At 43.3% G+C, this 18,880-nt stretch overlaps 1 protein-coding gene across 4 annotated transcripts in view; it reads right to left on the bottom strand.

Moving 5' to 3' along the window:
• Positions 1 to 18,577, bottom strand: part of LNX1 (ligand of numb-protein X 1) — a 188,299-nt gene extending 169,722 nt beyond the window's left edge. For all 4 annotated transcript variants that reach the window (XM_044946309.2, XM_025290589.3, XM_025290593.3 and 1 more), the window contains exon 1: positions 18,169 to 18,577. The gene's annotated coding sequence lies outside the window, so the exon portion shown is untranslated. The remainder of the gene's footprint in view (positions 1 to 18,168) is intronic.
• Between the last annotated feature and the right edge of the window lie 303 nt (positions 18,578 to 18,880).

The following is an 18,880-nucleotide window of genomic DNA, read 5'->3' as shown; positions in this document are numbered from 1 at the left end:
ATAACTTCCTACTATTACTACTACTACTAAGTCACTTCAGTCGTGTCCCACTCTGTGCGACCCCATAGACGGCAGCCCACCAGGCTCCCCCGTCCCTGGGATTCTCCAGGCAAGAACACTGGAGTGGGTTGCCATTTCCTTCTTCAATGCATGAAAGTGAAAAGTGAAAGTGAAGTCGCTCAGTCGTGTCTGACTCCTAGCGACCCCATGGACTGCAGAGCACCAGGCTCCTTCGTCCATGGGATTTTCCAGGCAAGAGTACTGGAGTGGGGTGCCATTGCCTTCTCGGACATAACTTACTACAATGTTTTAAAAATCTAATTTTAAAAATATAATCTTCCATTCAGATCCTTCAAGTATCTTATATTAAAGAATATATGTAATTAGATTAGAATGAGTCCATTTAGTGTTCAGTTCAGTTCAGTTCAGTTGCTCAGTCATGTCCAACTCTTTGGGACCCCATGAATTGCAGCAGGCCAGGCCTCCCTGTCCATCACCAACTCCCAGAGTTCACTCAAACTCACATCCATCAGTTACAGTTGACTCTTGAATAATATGGGTTTGAACAGCACAAGTCCACTAATATGCAATTTTTTTCAATAGTAAATACAGTGCTACCCAATTGAACATTGATTGAATCTGTGGATGTGAATTGTGTATACAGAGGAAACATGAATGCTAAGGGCTGACTATCAGTGATAGGCAGATTTTCAACTTTGGTTACCGTTGGTGCCCTAATCCCCACATTATTCACAGGTCAATTGTATTTCAAGGCTCAGAGAGTAAAGAATCCACCTGGAGAAGAATGTACCTGAAGAAGAGGGTTTGATCCCAGGTCAGGAAAACCCCCTGGAGAAGGAAATGGCTACGCATTTCAGTATTCTTACCTGGAGAATTGCATGGACAGAAGATCCTGGTGGGCTACAGTCCATGGGGTTGCAAAGAGTCGGACATGACTGAGCAACTAACACACATATAAAGAGAAGTAGAATCACTATCTTGGTGTGAGTTATATGTGATTTAACATAACAAATGTCTCAGGAAATGGGGCATGATTTGATCAATATTCTTTTCAACACAAAACTCAGCCATCTTATAATGGGCTGTTTTAGGGCATCATGAACTTGGCAAGGTTGCAACACAGAGAAGGCTTTCCTCATCCTTTCTCATCAGTGCTCTTCTAGGTGGGCACAGATTTTAGGTCTCTTAGTCAAAGGTGTATTCTCTGCTCAGAACTTTGAAGAACCACCAAGGGGTGGGAAAGGACAAAACTGTAGTCTTGAATCTTAGGTTTTCTGGGTTTTACTCTGTACTTAACTATCAGCGGCGTTGTGTCCATATAATTCAAGTTTACATTTTTCACATCTGTTTTGCATGCACATGCACGTATATGAAAGTACTTCTTGTCCTAACTGCAGTGGGGAAGATATTGAAGGCTGTAAATATTTACTGAGTGTACATAAAACAGCAGTGTGGGCTGATACGGCCAGAGAAGGGAAATTCGAGCACTGGGCCCCACTTCTGGCTCGACTGCTAATTCCTGTGTGACCTTGAGCAGGTCAATTAAAATCTGTGTTCTCGTACTGCATTTAAACAAAGGAGATACTAATCTCTATTGGCCAGCTCTCCGAAAGTAATAACCTCTGAGGACAATATCTGCTTTTCAGAATGGAAACCGAAGGGGACTTTCATTGAGACTGCTCTTCTATTAACTTTTCTTATTTTTTTTTTAGGGGAGGAAAAGTGGTGGGATAAAAGGGATGTATCCTTTCAGTCTTAGAGAAAAATGAAACTTTGTGGTCTCAAAAAAAGTAGCAAGCACCTGCTTCTGCATATCACTGTGAAAATAACCATGTGAATAAAGTGGTCAGGTTTGCAATTCCCTTTAGAGAAGGTGGTAGGACAAGCAGATGGCAGGGCCATTGTCACATCTTTGGGACACTGGTTGGCCCTTCTTGCCCCTTAGAATAGAAGAGCTGGGCTCTGAGACAGGACTTGGATGTTAGGGTGATTCTGCTCTGAAACTCTTGTGACCTTAATACAAATCATCTTACCTTCAAGTGCCAGGTTTTGATCATAGAGACGTGGAAACAGTAACACTCATGTTTAAGTGTGTTGAAACAGCACAAGCACCTAACAAAATGGCACTCAGAAGGAGCCCAATGAATCCTGGTTTTCTAGCCCTCCCATTTATTTACTTACTTGGATAGGAAGTCAGCAGTAGGACCGCAGACCACTGTATTTTGCTCTCAGGGAGCAAACCCTCAGCAGACATTCAGTCCTACACATGCAATCAACAGATCCCACCCTTAATTTGTATTTAGACCCAAGAGAAATGTCTTGGATCTATAGTGTTCCTTTACATCAAGGAAGAAACAAACATGTATAAGGAAACATGGCCAAGATCTGTAGTTTAAGACATCTGTTTGGAATGAAGGTGTTACAAGCTTTCTCTTGTACACAGGATCCAGGTAACCTTCCTTCCTCCCCCTCCCCATCCCATCTCCCCCAACCCCTGCAAAAAAGGGCAACTGAGGTGATAATCTGGATGAACTACGTGAAAGAATCTTGGGGTATATTAATAATTTAGGACTGAATTATTACCTCAATTGTTTCACATCCCTTTTTCCACTGCAACGACAGAACATATGCAAAAGCAGTTTTATGAGAGGAAATCCAATTTCTACTGGCAATGAATCTCACAATGCAAATAATAGAATCCCAATAATCAGGTCCCATACAACCCCACAGTGGCAACATCAGAGACATGGAGGAAGGACTGCTCTGGCCCCCAGAAACTTGTGTTTTGCTTTTCCCAAAGCAGTAGTTCTCACATGCTTTTTGGAATCTATTTCCAATGACAAAAACATATCATGATCCACTAAACTAATTTGTTTGTAACAACCATTGCATGAAAAATATAGTCATAGGGGATCACCGGTGCAGCTTTTATGAAATTTCCTGAGTAACTTCAAAAGTAAAAAAGATTCATCTATTCCAGGAGCAAGAAAATACCCCCAGTCATGATAACAATGCCCTGCTTTGCAAGTGCTCTGCACTGATCATATCCTTTCACACTCTGTTTACTTTTTCACACCAACCCTGTAAAGCTGCAGCATCTCCCAGTCCTCAACATATCATGAGGTGGGTATCATTATTCTTATATTTCATTGCTTCTAAGAGGCCAAAGGGTGGACTATTCACCTTTATTTTATGTACCACCCAAAAAGAAAACAGAATGCTGCCAGTTAAACCATGACATACCATCAGTTGTAAAACAAAACAAAAAGACCATGTAGTTTCAGATATGTTAAGATGTGAAAGAATGCTGCTGCTGCTGCTGCTGCTAAGTCGCTTCAGTTGTGTCCGACTCCATGCGACCCCATAGATGGCAGCCCACCAGGCTCCCCCGTCCCTGGGATTCTCCAGGCAAGAACACTGGAGTGGGTGAGTGTCTTTGAATTGATGAACTCTGGACTTCCGCTTTTACAGAGCAGGAAATGTACGGCTTGCTCAAGGTCAGGCTGCCAATGGAGACTGAAGCACCACTCAAAGGCAGACCTCTGACCTCAAACAAATGTTTAAAGTTTTAAAGAGAAGACTAAAAAGGTCGAGAATGGTTTAAACATTCTTTTGTTTATATTTCTAATTGCTGATACTCCTTCAGAGATTTAGATAGTAGAAAACAAGCAAGATTGTCAGGAAGGGGAGGAAGCACTCACTGAAAGGGGGTGGTGGCCTTGGTGGCTAAGCACCCAAAGAGCTCAGAAGGAAGTGACTCCCCTGCAGAGATGTCTTCCCACCTCTGGAGTGCTTCCTTAGCTGTGGTACAAGCTGGCTTGACTATAGAGGAAGCACCGAGCTCCATTTAAGTTTCTTGACCTTTCTAGCCTTCTCTTTAAAAGTCAATAAAAGAAAATAGGGAGGAAGAAGAGGAGGAGTGGAGAAAATGAGTCTGTGGTCTTAATATTTTTCTGCTGAGGATAGGGGGTTGGCAAGCATATCAAGCACACACTTATTTGCTAACCATAAGGAAGGCTTATTTCTCTTAAACCCTTGATGGGAAATTGATGATAAAGAGCCACCAGTTACAAAGGGACCACACTGCATCCGTAATCCTGAAAGAAACATCAGCTTAGGGTGAACCGTTGTTGCCAGTGGAAACAACCAAGGAGACTGTGCCGTTATAGAAATACTACGCCTCGCTGGTTTGCAAAAGAAATCTCCCCAACCTGGGGGAGGAAGTGGAGCGCCTTGGAAGGCGGTTTGTTTCCTTGTGGCCAGTGACTGATTTTCCACTAAGTGCGCATTGGTTAATTCTCCCAAGAGTATTAAAAATGAAGGGAGGGTTTCAGGTTCGACTCACATGAACTGCTTTTATTTGGACAGTCTTTGTTTTCTCCAGTCTGGTCGGCAGTCCTTCCGGGCCCTTCTTCAATCCCTGGCGGGGGCTGAGACCCAGTCCTTGTTTGGGATGAAAAGGTATTGGAAGGCCGGCTGCTCTAATTGGAGTTTGCACCTGCAGACCCCAGCCTTGAAGGCGGCTGGGCTCTGGTGCCGCTCTGTGTGTGTGTGTGTCTGTGTGTGTGTGTGTGTGTGTGTGTGTGTGCATTTGATTTCCTCAATGAACACTGGGACACTGCACGGTTCTTTTGGCCTGAATCATCTGGAGGGGATCCAAGCTGCTCAGCCACTTTCTCTGCTCTAGTGGAGAGGGACCCTCTTTTCTCGCCTGTCTAAGAAGGAGGGATTTTTAGCCCTGCAAGTATTAATAAATCTAGTATATTTTGATCTAATCTCTTCTGGCCCCAAGAGAACTTACCCAGATAAGAGGCGCCCTTCAGGTAGTATGAGAGGATGTCACAGCCTGGCTTTCACCTACCCAGAAGCTGCTGCATTTTTTATGGGTTTCTCACACTTGACTAGTGACATAATCCAGGCAGCATTCAAGAGTGATGGCTACAGCTCTGTGCTTAGCCCAGGGAGAGGGAGATGGAGAAACTGCCCAGGTGGATTTAATTAATGTCTGTGCCTCTGTTCCCCTCACAACATGCTAGTGCCTGATCTCCATCCTGATGCACATACTGAATGTGTACAGTATGATCAATTTTGGCATCCAGATAAGTCATGAAATCACCAGTGTGGACTGAAAACAACGCATAACCTAAAAGTTAAGGGTTATGTTTTATTCGGTGGATAAAACTGAAGATATAAGCATGGAAGACAGCCTCTCAGATAGCTCTGAGGGACTGCTCCACAAAGGTAAGGGAGGAGTCAGGATGTTCAGAAGTTCTGCAACAAAAACCAGGTAATCAGAACATCAAAAGATTACTATTAAAGAAAACTTGACATCTCAAGTTAATGAATTTAGTGCCTTTTTATGTATGGGAAGATGCAAGAGTCTGGGCTCACTAAAATCATTCCTTTGATATGCATCTTAACTAGTAATATCTAGGGCCAGGATGCTGATTTCCTCCATCCTGAATCCTGGGGTGGGGGTGGGGGTTGCTGCTGTGGCTGCTTCCCTGATGGTTGCAACATCCTTTGTTTATTGATACAACAGGTGACTCTCTTCATCCACACCACAGTCCAGATTATGAACCTGTCCATCACCCCCTAAAGTTCCCTTATGCCCCTTTATAATCCCTCCTCTCACTCTTTCCTCCACTCTGCATCCCCAACCATCAATCTGCTTTCTATAACTATGGATTATTTGCATTTTCTAGAGCCCCACATAAATGGAATCAGTATGATCTTTTTTGTCTGACTTTTTCTACTCAGCATAATACTTTTTGAGATTCATTCATATTGTATGTATTAATGGTTTGTTTCTTTTTACTGTTGAGTAGTATTCCATTGTATGGATGTATCGTAGTCTGTCCATTCATTCACTGTTGATGGGCATTTGGGTTCTTCCTAGTTTGAAGTGATTACGAATAAAGCTGCTGTGAATATATGTATGCAAGTCTTTGTGTGGATATAAGCCTTCATTTCTTGGTAAATTCTGAGCAGTGCAATAGCTGGATCGTACGGCAGGTATATGTGCAACTTTTTAAGAAACTGCCAAACTGTTGTCCAAAGTAATTGTACCATTTTTCCCCCACTAGTAGGCGCTGTTCCTGTATTTGGTCCTGTACTTTCCAGCGTTTGGTGTGGTCATTCTTTTTTAGATTTAGCTATTCTAATATGGATGTAATGGTGTCTCAGTCTGGTTTTAATTTGCTTCTCCCTAATGACTAATCATGTTGTGCATCTTTTCCATGTGTTTACTTATTATCTGTAAATCATCTTTTGGCAAAATGACTGTGTAAATCTTTTAACCATTTCTTAAATTGGCTTGTCTATTTTCTCATGATTGAGTTTTGAGAGGTCATTATACGTTCTCCCAGAGATATTTTTATTTAAAGAGTTATCATGGAATGTAAGACACTGCATAGACGATTTTGATAGAACTAATCAGAGCTCTCATTGGAAAAAATCCTGATACTGGGTGAGATTGAAGGCAAAAGGAGACGGGAACAGCAGAGAATGAGATAATTAGATATCATCACTGACTCAATGGACACGAGATTTCAGCAAACCTGGAGATAGTGATGGACAGAGGGGCCTGGCGTGCTATAGTCCATGGGGTTGCAAAGAGTTGGACATGACTTAGCAAATACACAACAGCAACAAACCAGAGCATGTGGGGAATGATTTGAGGGCCTAGGGCCTTCAAGCCCCTGGAGATCACTCTCGCTATGTGCCTGGCTCAGTCTTATCATGATGCAAGCAGGCTATGCCTGACAGGCCTGGGTCATGCCCACTTTTTGAGGATCTTAAGATATTTAAAATAAAAGAAATTCCAAAATAGACATATGAAAAGGGTGATGCATTTTAAATGTATATGTTGAACAAATGAGTGCTTTTGACCCATGCAAAAATTCAGCATGTATGTAACATTGGAGAGGATGTCAACATTTTAAATTTGAGGTCCAATGTGGGGCCTGAGACAAAGGACTCTGGTGTCCCATTGGCTACCTTGTGATGGGCCATGAGACACCAGTGCCAGCTTGGATACTTCTCACATACCTGGTGTACCCTAAAGTCACATCTGGCATGGTCATTCTATAGCCATTTGTACTTGGGGTCAAATGAATGCTACAGAGATGGCTATGGAAGAAAGGACCATTTCCCAGATCAATGCAAATTTCCTACCAGAATGGTGACACTGGAAAGGTCAATCATGGCCATCAGGGCCTTTTGGAGGGACCCTGTGCTCTACTCACCTGCAAGACTATGGAGCCTGAGGTTTGGCCTTCCTTTGGGTGATTGGCGTGTGTGTTAGTCGCTCAGTCATGTCCAACTCTTTGCAACCCATGAACTGTAACCCACGAGGCTTCTCTGTCCATGGAATTCTCCAGGCAAGAATACTGGAGTGGATTGCCATTCCCTTCTCCAGAGGATCTTCCCAACTCAAGGATCAAACCCTGGTCTCATGCATTACAGGCAGATTCTTTACTGTTTGAGCTACAGGGAAGTCCTTTGGGTGATTGGAGTCGTGACCTTTTCCACTTAGCTTGAGGTCAGGATTGCGGGGTGACTAGGAGAGGGGCAGCTTTGTGTGAAGAAATCCCAGAGGCCTCCCAGCAACACCCACAGAAGCGCCTGTGCTCTGGGGAATTTTGCCATCATCTCTGAGAAACTTTCAATTCCTCTCACTTCTCATAGTATCCAGTGCAGGGTTCTCCACGAGGCCACATTTGGCAAAGTCTGGAAACGTTGTTGATTGTCAGAACTTGGGAGATGTTACTGACATCTAGTGAGCAGAAACCAGGATGCTGCAAAATATTCTACAAGACAGCGCCCCACATCCAAGAATTATCCAGCCCTAAATGCCAGTGTTGGTGAGGTTGGGAAATTGTTATTTGTATGACTCAATCAACTGTCAACAAGAATGGACAGAGAATATGACTGCAGATTCTGAAAAACTGGTTCTGTGTCCATTAAGCAGACGAGCTCCACAGTACAGACATGGAGAGTTGATCACAGAGCTTGAAGGGTCGTGAGCAGTGAGCTGCCCAAAACCTCTGACCCTCTCACCACCTTCCCCTGCCTTGCCTTCTCCCTCCTGTTAAGAACTGCCATGTAACAGACTTGGCTTCAAACCCAGTCCTGCTGCTCAGTGACTTTGGGAAAGTGATGTAACCTTTTTAAGCCTCAGTTTTCCATCTGAAACATGGAAATTACCTTAGTACATTTCAGAATCATGAGAATTAAACCAGATAAGCCAAGCCACGTGAAGAGTCGGACAGGATCTGACACGTGAAAAGAACTCAGAAGTGACTATCATTATTTTGTGAATTAAGCACCTGCTGAACTTAAAGCACCTTTTCTAGGTGTTTCCTAGTCCCCCAGTGCCAGCTGGTGACAATTTTTTATTAGTCTTCAAAGCATTTACTCTAAAAAGTCTTAATAATATTAATCCTCTCTGTTTAGAAACAAAGCTCAGTGGGTACATTGGATGTACTGTTTAGAACTTGACTTTAGTGATAAAAAGAAATGAATGAAAAATGATTTAAATTGAAACAATGTAGTCTGTATTGAGGTATTTATGCATGTATATAGATTTAAGCCTATATATTTTTTCAATGTCCATGGAAAGAAATTTACACAATGAAGTTTGTCAGAAACACAGCACTAGCCTGGACTCTTGTAGCAAATCCTTGGGAACTCTTGGGCTGTCCCATTGCAGGATGAGGCAGGATTCCATGTCAGGTGACTTGGATCAGATCTCAGGTGGGGTCAGTTACTTTGGCACCAGCAGGGCCTCTTTGCCAGGTGGCCAAGCAGAGACTATGAGGCTCGAGCCAGACTGAGCTCAGGGTGTTTCTGGAAGGTCATTGTTGCAAACCCAGAGAACCAGTTCTGTGAGGTTGGCTCAAAGGGGACATTTAGTCAGAGTAACAGAGAGGTATGGTAATGGAGTGGAGGAAGTCTGGGTAGGGATTACAACCAGCACAGTCCAAAGGCTCTTCTCAGCTTTCAGAAGAGTGAGGGAGAAGTAAAGCTTGGCCCTGGACCTCAGACAATACCTCGTTCTTGCCAAGCGTAGGAGAGTGAGTCCGCAAAATTGCCAGTGAGCCAAGAGACAATCCTGGTGATAAGGACTCAGCTAGGCAACCCCCAGGCGAAAAATTAAGGGTAGAAAATTTGCTTAACTCTATTTCTGCTGGTGTGTTTTCTTGTGGGGCAGGAGATATATTTGAAAACATGGGTATGCACTGTACTTGGGGGATATACAATGTAGGAATCCTTTGGGCTCTGTTAGCAAGGGAGCCCTTAAGAAGCTTTGGACACTGAAGCCATGAAAGAGCTCCCAGGAGCATTCTAGAAGACAGACTAGATTTCCCAGTATTAGGTCACCAGCCCAGGAGTGTGGCAGAGACTTCTCATGCAGGGGGTGAATACATAGATGTAGGAATTTCCTTCCCTCATGAGGGTTATTCTCAGTATTAAGCAGTCAGAATGTGTATCCATAGGCGTTTCCCTCACTGGGCTAGTCCAGAGAAAGAAAGAGGTTTATCTACTTAAATCAGAAGTTTCAAGGGCCGCAAAAATTGTGTTTTAGCAGTAGGAGTGGCTGTCACTGAGGAAAGTCATGTAGAACTGCTAATTCTACTCTTAATCCCCCTCTGTCTAACCAGCTGAGAGAAGGTTGTTTAATGGAAGGATGAGAGTTTGAGTGACAGGCATTCTGTGCAGTCTTCTGATACTCCGTGAATTGAAATCAGCAGGAGAAGAGGTCTGCATGGCATTATCTTGACCTTTCACACAACAGCATTCTCAAAAGAGATACCCTCATCTCTTATCTACGGACACTAAGGGAATAGAAAACAACAGGCATTTTTGCATCCATAGCGCTTATGTTAGTGTCTCAACAAAGGGGTTTTGAATGAATGACCGATCAGTGGAATGTATCATACTTCTGTGCATGTGTTCATGAGGATACTGATCACTATATCACTCACAGTTCCCTTTATAAAAAGCCTGATATGGTCAATTTCTACTCCAAGTTTAAGTGAGGAAAGCTTTGTACCTATAAAGGAATGGCTCTCTTTCTCCCTTTCTGAAAATGAGGATGATGTCATTGGACATATCTCTCTTTTGCTCTATTGTCTGGAAGCTTAGGGTTCAATCTGATGCCCAGCTGTATCAATGATGAAGGCTCTTTTGGCGTTCATACTTGATTCTTATTCCTCTGGTCTTGTCATCCTAATCTTATTTTTATTTTCCTTGTTTCCAGTTTAAATTCTTGATTGTATTTCCAATCATTGTTATTGCAGAGTTCATAATCTCAGATGCCTTTAATTGCCAGGCAAGTAGCAGCAAATGACTGAAGTAAGTGGGGGTAATAGAGCATGGTGTAGACTGTGGCAAATGGTGAGAGGTCTTTCCTGGCCATTCTACTCTAATAGCATCACCTCCTGCCACTGTCAGTCCCTAGCCCCTAACCCTGCTTATTCATCATTTTCTGAAATTATCTTATTTATCTGTTTACTGTCTCTCACCTCTGCTATATCCCCAGAACCTATAGCAATGCCTGGCTCTGAACTGTCACCCAATCACATCTGTTGAGTGAATTAATGACTCTGGGACCAGGGTGGCTAGGTTTTTACTACATTTTAACAGTTTGGAATTTGGATTTTTATATAAAATCTCCTGATTTTTAGATATTGGTGGCAAGTATAAAAAATTAAAAAGCACTCTGCTGGCCAGAAATGGGCCATGTTAGCATGTGACCATTGTTCTACCTCATATTTTCAAGCTATAGCTGAGACAGGATAGGACCTGGGACCCTCTACTGGAGTGCTTGCAACTGGACAAATGTCTCCTCGAGCAACAGAGCACAAAGAAACTATTAAGGGACTAAAAGTAATTGTGTGCACGCACAGTTGGGGCAAATTATGAACAATAGGTATAAAAAGGCCAAAACCTCAGAAAGTACATGAAAATATTCTCAGCATTGTTAATTATTAGAGAAATGCAATCAAAACTACAATGAGGGGTCACCTTACACTGGTCAGAATGGCTATAATCAAAAAGTCTACAAACAATAAATGCTGGAGAGGATGTGGAGAAAAGGGAACCCTTGTACACTGTTGATGGGAATGTAAGTTGGTAAAATTATGGAGAACGGTATGAAGTTTCCTTTAAAAAACTAAAAATAGAGCCACCATATGATCCAGCAATCCTACTTCTGATCATATATCGGGAGAAAATCATAATTCAAAAAGATACCCCAATGTTCACTGTAGCACTATTCACAAAAGCCAAGACATGGAAGCAACCTAAATGTCCATGGTAGATGAATGGATAATGAAGATGTGGTACATATATACAATGGAATATTACTCAGCCATAAAAAAGAATGAAATAATGCCATTTGCAGCAACATGGATGGATCTAGAGATTGTTGTATTAAGTGAAGTCAGACAGAGAAAGACATATATGATATCACTTACATATGGAATCTAAGAAAATGATAGAAATGAACGTAATACAGAAGAGAAACAGATTCAGGCTTAGAAAACAAACCTATGGTTACCAAAGAGGAAAGTTTGGGATGGGAGGGATACATTAGGAAGTAGGGATTAATATATACATACTACTATATATAAAAGAAATAACCAACAAGGACTTACTCTGTAACAAAAGGAACTCTACTCAATACTCTGTAATAATCTATATGGGAAAAGAACCTGAAAAAGAATAGATAAAAGTATATATGTAACTAAGTCACTTTGCTGTACACTTAAAACTAACATTACACTGCAAATCAACTGTATTCCAATATAAAATAAAAATTAAAAAAAATAAAAAGGCTAAAACCTAATTTCCACTTTTGAAGTGCCAGGAGCAAAAGCAGGGTACTACACATGATCTTTGCACACAGCACCACCAAGGTGTTAGGCAGACCACCTAAGCCAACCCTGCAGCTCAATCCACTTATCAACTCCCACCCTCACCCCCTCGAAGGAACCAGCTTGCCGACAACCCCACTTCCAGGAATGAGCAAGAACACTTAAGGAAAATGGGGAATTGGTGTGGTGACTCCTCAAAGACTTATAAATAGAATTACAATCTGAACCAGCAATTCTGTTTCTGAGTATATGTCCAAAATAACTGAAAACAGGAAACCAAACAGATATTTGTACACCATGTTTATAGAAGCATTATTCACAATAGCCATGGGATGAAAGAAGCTCAAATACCCGTGAACAGATTGATGAATAAATAAAATAGGGTATAAACATATAATGGAATACTACTCAGACTTAAAAAGGAAGGAAATTCTGACACCTACCACAACCTGAATGAACCTTGAGAATGCTACATATTAAATGAAATACGAGAGAGGAGGTCTCCACAGTGTGTCTCTCTGTAACACCTCTCTGGGACCTTTAGCGGTTGCAACAATGGAAAGATTATGGTGGTCTCCCATCCCTCCAAGTATGGCAAAGGAAAAGCAACAGTAAATCATAAAATGTGCTTCAAGAAAGACAACAAAGTCCTGATTTTTCCAAAATAGCAGCATAGAGTTTCTTTTGAAATGCCAGTATTTATTTTTAAAAACTCCTCTTTCTTTTAACTAATGATATGTTTGCTGTCTTGGCTTTGCCAATCTCTCGTAGCTCAGTCAGTAAAGAATCTGCCTGCAATGCAGGAGACCCAGGTTCAATTCCTGGGTCGGGAAGATCCCCTGAAGAAGGAAATGGCAACCGACTCCAGTATTCCTGCCTGGGAAATCCCATGGGCAGATGAGCCTGGTGGGCTACAGTCCACAGGGGTTGCAAGAGTCAGACACGACTGAGCGATTCAACTACCACAATCTCTTTTGAGCCATCTATTGGGAAATGATAATAACACCTAATATTTATTACTTGCTGTTTATATGCTAAGTTTTTTTCTGTGCGCTATATAAAATAACTAATCATTATATCAATTCCATGAGATAAGCATGACTATAATCTCTGGTTTTACAGTCAAGGAAACTGAGGCACAGGGCAGTCACTTGCTTAAGATCAGACAGCTAGTAAGTGGCAGAGCCAGGATTTGAACCCAGAACGCTGGGCTTCAGAGCCTCTTGTCCTAAAGTCTAAAATCCAGGCATATTAACCTGGAGTGTGTGCCCACCTCCACCAGTCTGCATCTGCCTTTCCAGCTCTCCCCTCACCTCTGGCCTTCCACACAACTCTCCCTGTGTCTTCCTTCCTGCCTGTCCCACCTTGTTAATCCCCCATTCAGGGTTCCCCTTGGGTATCCCCTCTCTGCCTTCCCTGTCTGGGGACACCTATGTCTTCCTGTGGCTGGCTGTTCAGACAGCTCACATTGCACTTTGCCACATGGAATTGTAACTGACTCTTGTCTGTTTCTCACGGTGGACGGAGAGTTCCCCGAGGGTAGAGAACAAGGTTTTAAATCTCTGTGTCCCAACCTAGCTAAGTACTTGATTCATAGTAAATGCTTGGTACCTGGTCTTAAGGAAATAAAGGAGGCAGAGCCCAGACTGGGACTTGGTGTAGAAGATGGAGCAATGATTGTCCAAATAGTAGCTTTCACCCTAGAAATGTTGTTGGTACCCTGAGCAGACAGTGGGGTGGGAAGTCCACATCTATGTAGACTGGAGAGTTCTGGAATGGAATTGAATCAGTGGTGTGAACCCCATGCCTTCGGTGCTAGTACTGGAAACATGTGCCTGATTCATATGGCAGAGACTGCTCCCCACTAATCAAAGAGACTGACAATGCTTACATACATACAAAGGCATACCATGGGTCATAGAGCCACTTCCAAGTTTAAAAAAAATGTTAAAATTGAATGAATTTCTTCTTCATCTTCTCTTCTCTTCCTAATTTAGTATAATACTTAAGGCCATTAATGGGGTCTGAGTAAGGTAATCACCCACGTGGGAGGTGGACAAGGTATGCTGGCCCAGATAAAGTAAGGAGATTAACCACCTTGAGGGGCTGCCCTGCACAAGGGCCAGACCCTGGATGGGCAGAGGAAGGGGTTCCCCTGGAGGGACAGCCTGGCTCAGTGTCAGAATCCCAGCAGGATGAGGAGGGCACCTGTAGGAAGGTCGTGACAGCAGGGGTCATGATAGCTGTTGGTTACATTCAGGGGACTGATCGAACAAGCAAGTATATTAAGGATAATGGAAACCAGGCTCTGTAATGTGAGAGAAGGGACTTACAATATAGAAAGGGAGAAAGCTAGAAAGAAACATCTGGGGTTGGATTGGAATTGAAAGTATGAGAGTGAAATTCTGGTTTTCAATGCATACAAATCATAGATACACACACACACACACACACACACACACACATGCACGCATGCATGCACGCAAGCACGCACTCATATACCCTAGCTCTTCTACTGAAAGAGTCGGGGAACAGCAATACCTAATGCAGCAATGAGCCTACCTAACAGTGAGAATTTGGATTCTAAATAATTTCCCACTAAATGGAACCAGAGCTCCTTGACTATAAGGCTGGAACATCTCATTGTAACAGGAAGTACGGAAGTGCAAATAATGATGGGAACATATCAAAAGGACACATTGACAGTTTGATGGGTATGAGATTTTATATAATTTCAAGGTCCTTTTCTACAAACACTTACGAATTTAAAAAATGAGGAAGAGGAACTTTTCAGTGGAGATCCCTAGAAGATATCACTTTAACCAACTACTCTCAGTAATCTCCTATTTGGAGACTGGGGCCTCAGTGAAATTCTCAAAATAATTTAAAATTTTTTGCCATCTAATAGGATGCAATGAGAAGAGTATGGCATCACTTCTGTGATATTCTTGCCAAAGCTGTAGAACCTGAATCTAAGTGTGAGAAAACTCGGACAAACTCAAAGTGAGGAACATTCTACAGAATAACCAGCCAGTATTTAAAAAAAAACAAAAACTGTCAAGGTCATGAAAGTGAAGGAAATACTGAGGAAAGGGTCTATGTTGAAGTAGATTAAGGACCCGTGACAACTAAATGCAACGCTTGATTTGAAAGTACTCTTTTTGCTATAAAGACTATTCTGGGGACAAGTGACAAGAACTTGAACTGGTCTGAGGATCCAATGACAATTAATGAAAACTTCCTAGAGTCTGAGGATTAGATAATAGTAATGTATCAACATTAAGCTCCTGGTTTTGTGGTTGTGTGGGAGATGTGCTGTGTATGGGAAATGCACACTAAAGTATTTGTGGAAGATGAGGCATCTCTTTGGCAGCTTATTCTCAAAGGGTTCAGGAAAAATACATTATGGAATTTTTTGTACCGTATTGTACTGACAACTCTTCTGTAAATTTGAGATTTTTCAAAATAATATATCTATATCTGTATCTAGTGATGTAGGTTGGAATGATACTGTTTTCCAGACTTGCCAGGACACAGGTACCTGGGGCCTGCCTTGGGTGGACAGAGCTTGGAGTGGCTGCCCCAGGAGTAGAGTCAGGGTGTATCTGCCAAGTGTCGTTTCTCTGCTGAGGTGCAGAGATGGACGTTCTCATCCAAGTCATTTAGTAAAGAATGGGCATCTGGATTCTTGAATAACTAGACAGAGAGAACAGTTTCTGTAGGACACATGCCAGCCACTTGACTTATCTCATGATGGGCTTTCTGCCAGAACCAAGGAAGTGGAAGCACTGAATGCCCCCTTGCCCTGTCATAAAGTCTGCAGGATACCTAAGGGCCAATTCTCCGATGTCCATCTGGAGCACGGATTGTGCAGGGGACCCCATGTTCTTTTGAGACTTGGCCTAAAGTGCTGATAGTAACCACCACTGCTTACTGTGCACCTTCTAAGGGTCAGAAACTGGGATAGATGCTTCACAGATTCTTTTTATAATCATTACAATGGTTCTCCTTGTTAAGTAAATCATCCTCATCTTATAAACGAGGAAGTAAGGCTTGGGAAGTCTTAGTAACAGCCTCAGCATTATGGGTTGAATTGTATCCCCCCAAATTCATATGCTGAAGTCCCATATCTCAGAATGTGGCTGGATTTGGAGATAGGGCCCTGAGAGAGGTGACTGAGTTAAAGACAGGCCTTGAGGGTAGACTCTAATCCAACTAATGACCGTCTCTCTTAAGAAGATGAAATGTGGACGTACAGAGACAGACACTCTCCTTAAAGAGGAATGACCACGTGAGGACACAGAAATAAGGTGGCCGTCTGCAAGCCAAGGTGAATGGCCTCATCCTGATGTTGGACTTCGGGCTCCAGAACTAGGACAAAATGCATTTCTGTTGTTTAAGCCATGCAGGCTGTGGTACTGTTATGGCAGTCCCAGCAGCCTAACAGGTGGAGGCATCTGGGGGAGGATGAAGTTGGTGTTCAAAATCAAATCAGTGCAGTCCTGTTCTCTGCCACCCTCCTACACACAGGGCCTCTGCTGTGTCACTTCTCCCCACCTCCCCCAACAGGCTGCCCAGAACCTCCATCCAGAATCTCCCAGACTGAGTGGATCCCTCCTCTGCGATCCCACAGCCCTTACCACACTGCATATATTGATAATGGCACACAAGGAACTCATGATCTTGTGATCAAATTGAGGGTAGGGCTCCTCTTATCTTTATCCCTGGCATCTCCCATGGAGCCAGTTACTATGTCTTGAACACTTGTGTGCCAGCAAAGATTTCACACGTGTTATCTCATTTATACTTTTGTAATTAGCCTCTAATTAAAATAAATACATTTAAATTAAAAAAACAACAACAACAACTCCTTAAGGTAGGTATCGCCAATTGTTCCCATTTTACATGTCAAAAAACTGAGGTCAGAGGTGTTACCTGAATTACCCCGGACATAAAGCTGAAGCTCCAATACTTTGGTCACCTAATGCAAAGAGCCAACTCATTGGAAAAGACCCTGATGCTGGGAAAGATTAAAGACAGGAGGAGAAGGGGGCAACAGAGGATGAGATGGTTGGGTGGCATCAATGACTCAATGCACTTGAGTTTGAGCAAACTCCAGGAGATAGTGAAGGACAGGGAAGCCTGGTGTGCTGCAGTCCACCGGGTCACAAAGAGTCAGACATGATTTAGTGACTGAACAACAGCAACAACAGAGCTAGTAGGTGGTGGAACCAGGATTCACCATTGGATGGTCTAATTGTTCAGTCTGTGCTCTTCACCTCCTGCCCTGCTGCTGTAGTCTTGCTGTAAATGTACACTCCCTCCCTACTCGGGGGCTGTGCTGATCTGAAACCTCTCCTTCAGTATGCTAAGCCCGAGTGTGAAGCTCCCCTCCCACAGAGAGCTTTGTCACTCATACCCCCTCCCCCAGCCCCCACTCTGCCTCCTTCAGCACCCGCTGGGCATAGGGTCTGCACCTTGCACTGTGTGACCCAGAACTGGGCACTGGGGCCATCACCTATCAATATCTGTTGAACTGGCTTCAGTGTCCAGGGATGGAAGTGAATAAGGATACACGACACAGTGGCGTATTGTCCTGGATACTGTGACTCTCCATTTCTGGATTATCCAGGAGAGTTCCAGTTGCTGAAATTCTACCCTCTCATCGGACCATTTGCCAGAATATGCGACAGATAGTGTAGTCTGGCATTTGGCTTAGAAAGTAGAGTCACCATCCTACTGAAAAGAGGCAGGAATGGAGACAAGGTGAGCTGTCTGTCACTTTCCTACACGCTGCTGGGCAGGTCACAATTTCTCTGCACCTAAGTGCCTCTGTGGGTAAAATAGTAACGGAAATGCCTATTTCTACCACAGAAATGGGAAAAAACATGTGAATGTGTTTTGAATACTGATAAAGAATAATGTTATAGAAACCCAGGCACCATTAATGGGATTACTTACATTTTAACTGACCGGTTTGGCCAGTGAAAAATGAAATAAAAAAGTAGTTTTTATTTTTGAAAGTCAAGGAAGTGGTATCCTTGAACATAAAGACAGTAAATGTCCTGAGGCCTTTCTAGAGTGTTGAAAATATTTCTAGGCTCTCCTTAACAAGTTCTCCTTAACCTGTGTGTATGTGTGTGTGTGTGTGTGTGTGTGTGTGGTGTATGGCAGGAGTGGGGTGGGGGCTGGGCTAGGAGAGTCAGGGACAAAGTTTTCTCCAATTGCCTGAGACGCAGCCCTCTGGAGGTGGCAGGCCTCTTACCTTTGCTGCTTTGTGGATCAGTTTTCAGCCGTGTGAGGCCTCCGGGTAAAGTCCATTTGGGAACTGAGTTTTTCTGACTCAGCAGTAGCCCAGGAAAATTTCCCTTCTCTTTCCTGTGCCCCGTCTTCCAGACACGCATGAGATCCACTCCACCTTGGACTCAATCAGTGCATCCCCTGCCCCTGCTGCAGGCTCTGCACAGAACTGAGCCATTAACCCGAGAGCAGCCTCTGGGGAGCTTCCAGGGAGAGTGGCTCCCACTGAGCAGCTGCTCAAGAGCATCAACAACGTGTCTGTTCTGGTTTGGATGGGCTGAGGCTCCCTCCAACTTCCTTCTGCTCTCTGCCAGAGCCAGGGTCCTTTTGTTCACCTTTAGGGCTGCCAAGTCAGGCCTACCGCACCCCTGGATGTTGTTTTCCTGCAGGCAATGGGAAAATGAGCTTGGAGCCAGGGAAGGGAAATCAACAAGGAAATAAACACAGGGTCATTACCCCGCCAGGTCATCACCAGGCTGGGACATCATCACGCTGGGATCACTTCCTAAAGAGGCAGGAGCTGGCTGCTGCCTGAAGGGGCCCCAGACATTTTTTAATTGCCCCAGGCATTTAAAAAATTTTAAATATGCAAAGAAGTGTGCATTTCTATCAGAAGTGTGAAATCTATGTTGGACCAATCAGGCAATCCTGACTCGCTCCAATGCCTTGCCAAATCT

The sequence above is a fragment of the Bubalus bubalis genome, chromosome 7 (genome assembly GCF_019923935.1).
Source record: "Bubalus bubalis isolate 160015118507 breed Murrah chromosome 7, NDDB_SH_1, whole genome shotgun sequence".
Classification (NCBI taxonomy): Eukaryota; Metazoa; Chordata; class Mammalia; order Artiodactyla; family Bovidae; genus Bubalus; species Bubalus bubalis.
Note: the sequence above shows the minus strand (reverse complement) of the source record. Positions and strands in the feature narration are given on the sequence as shown.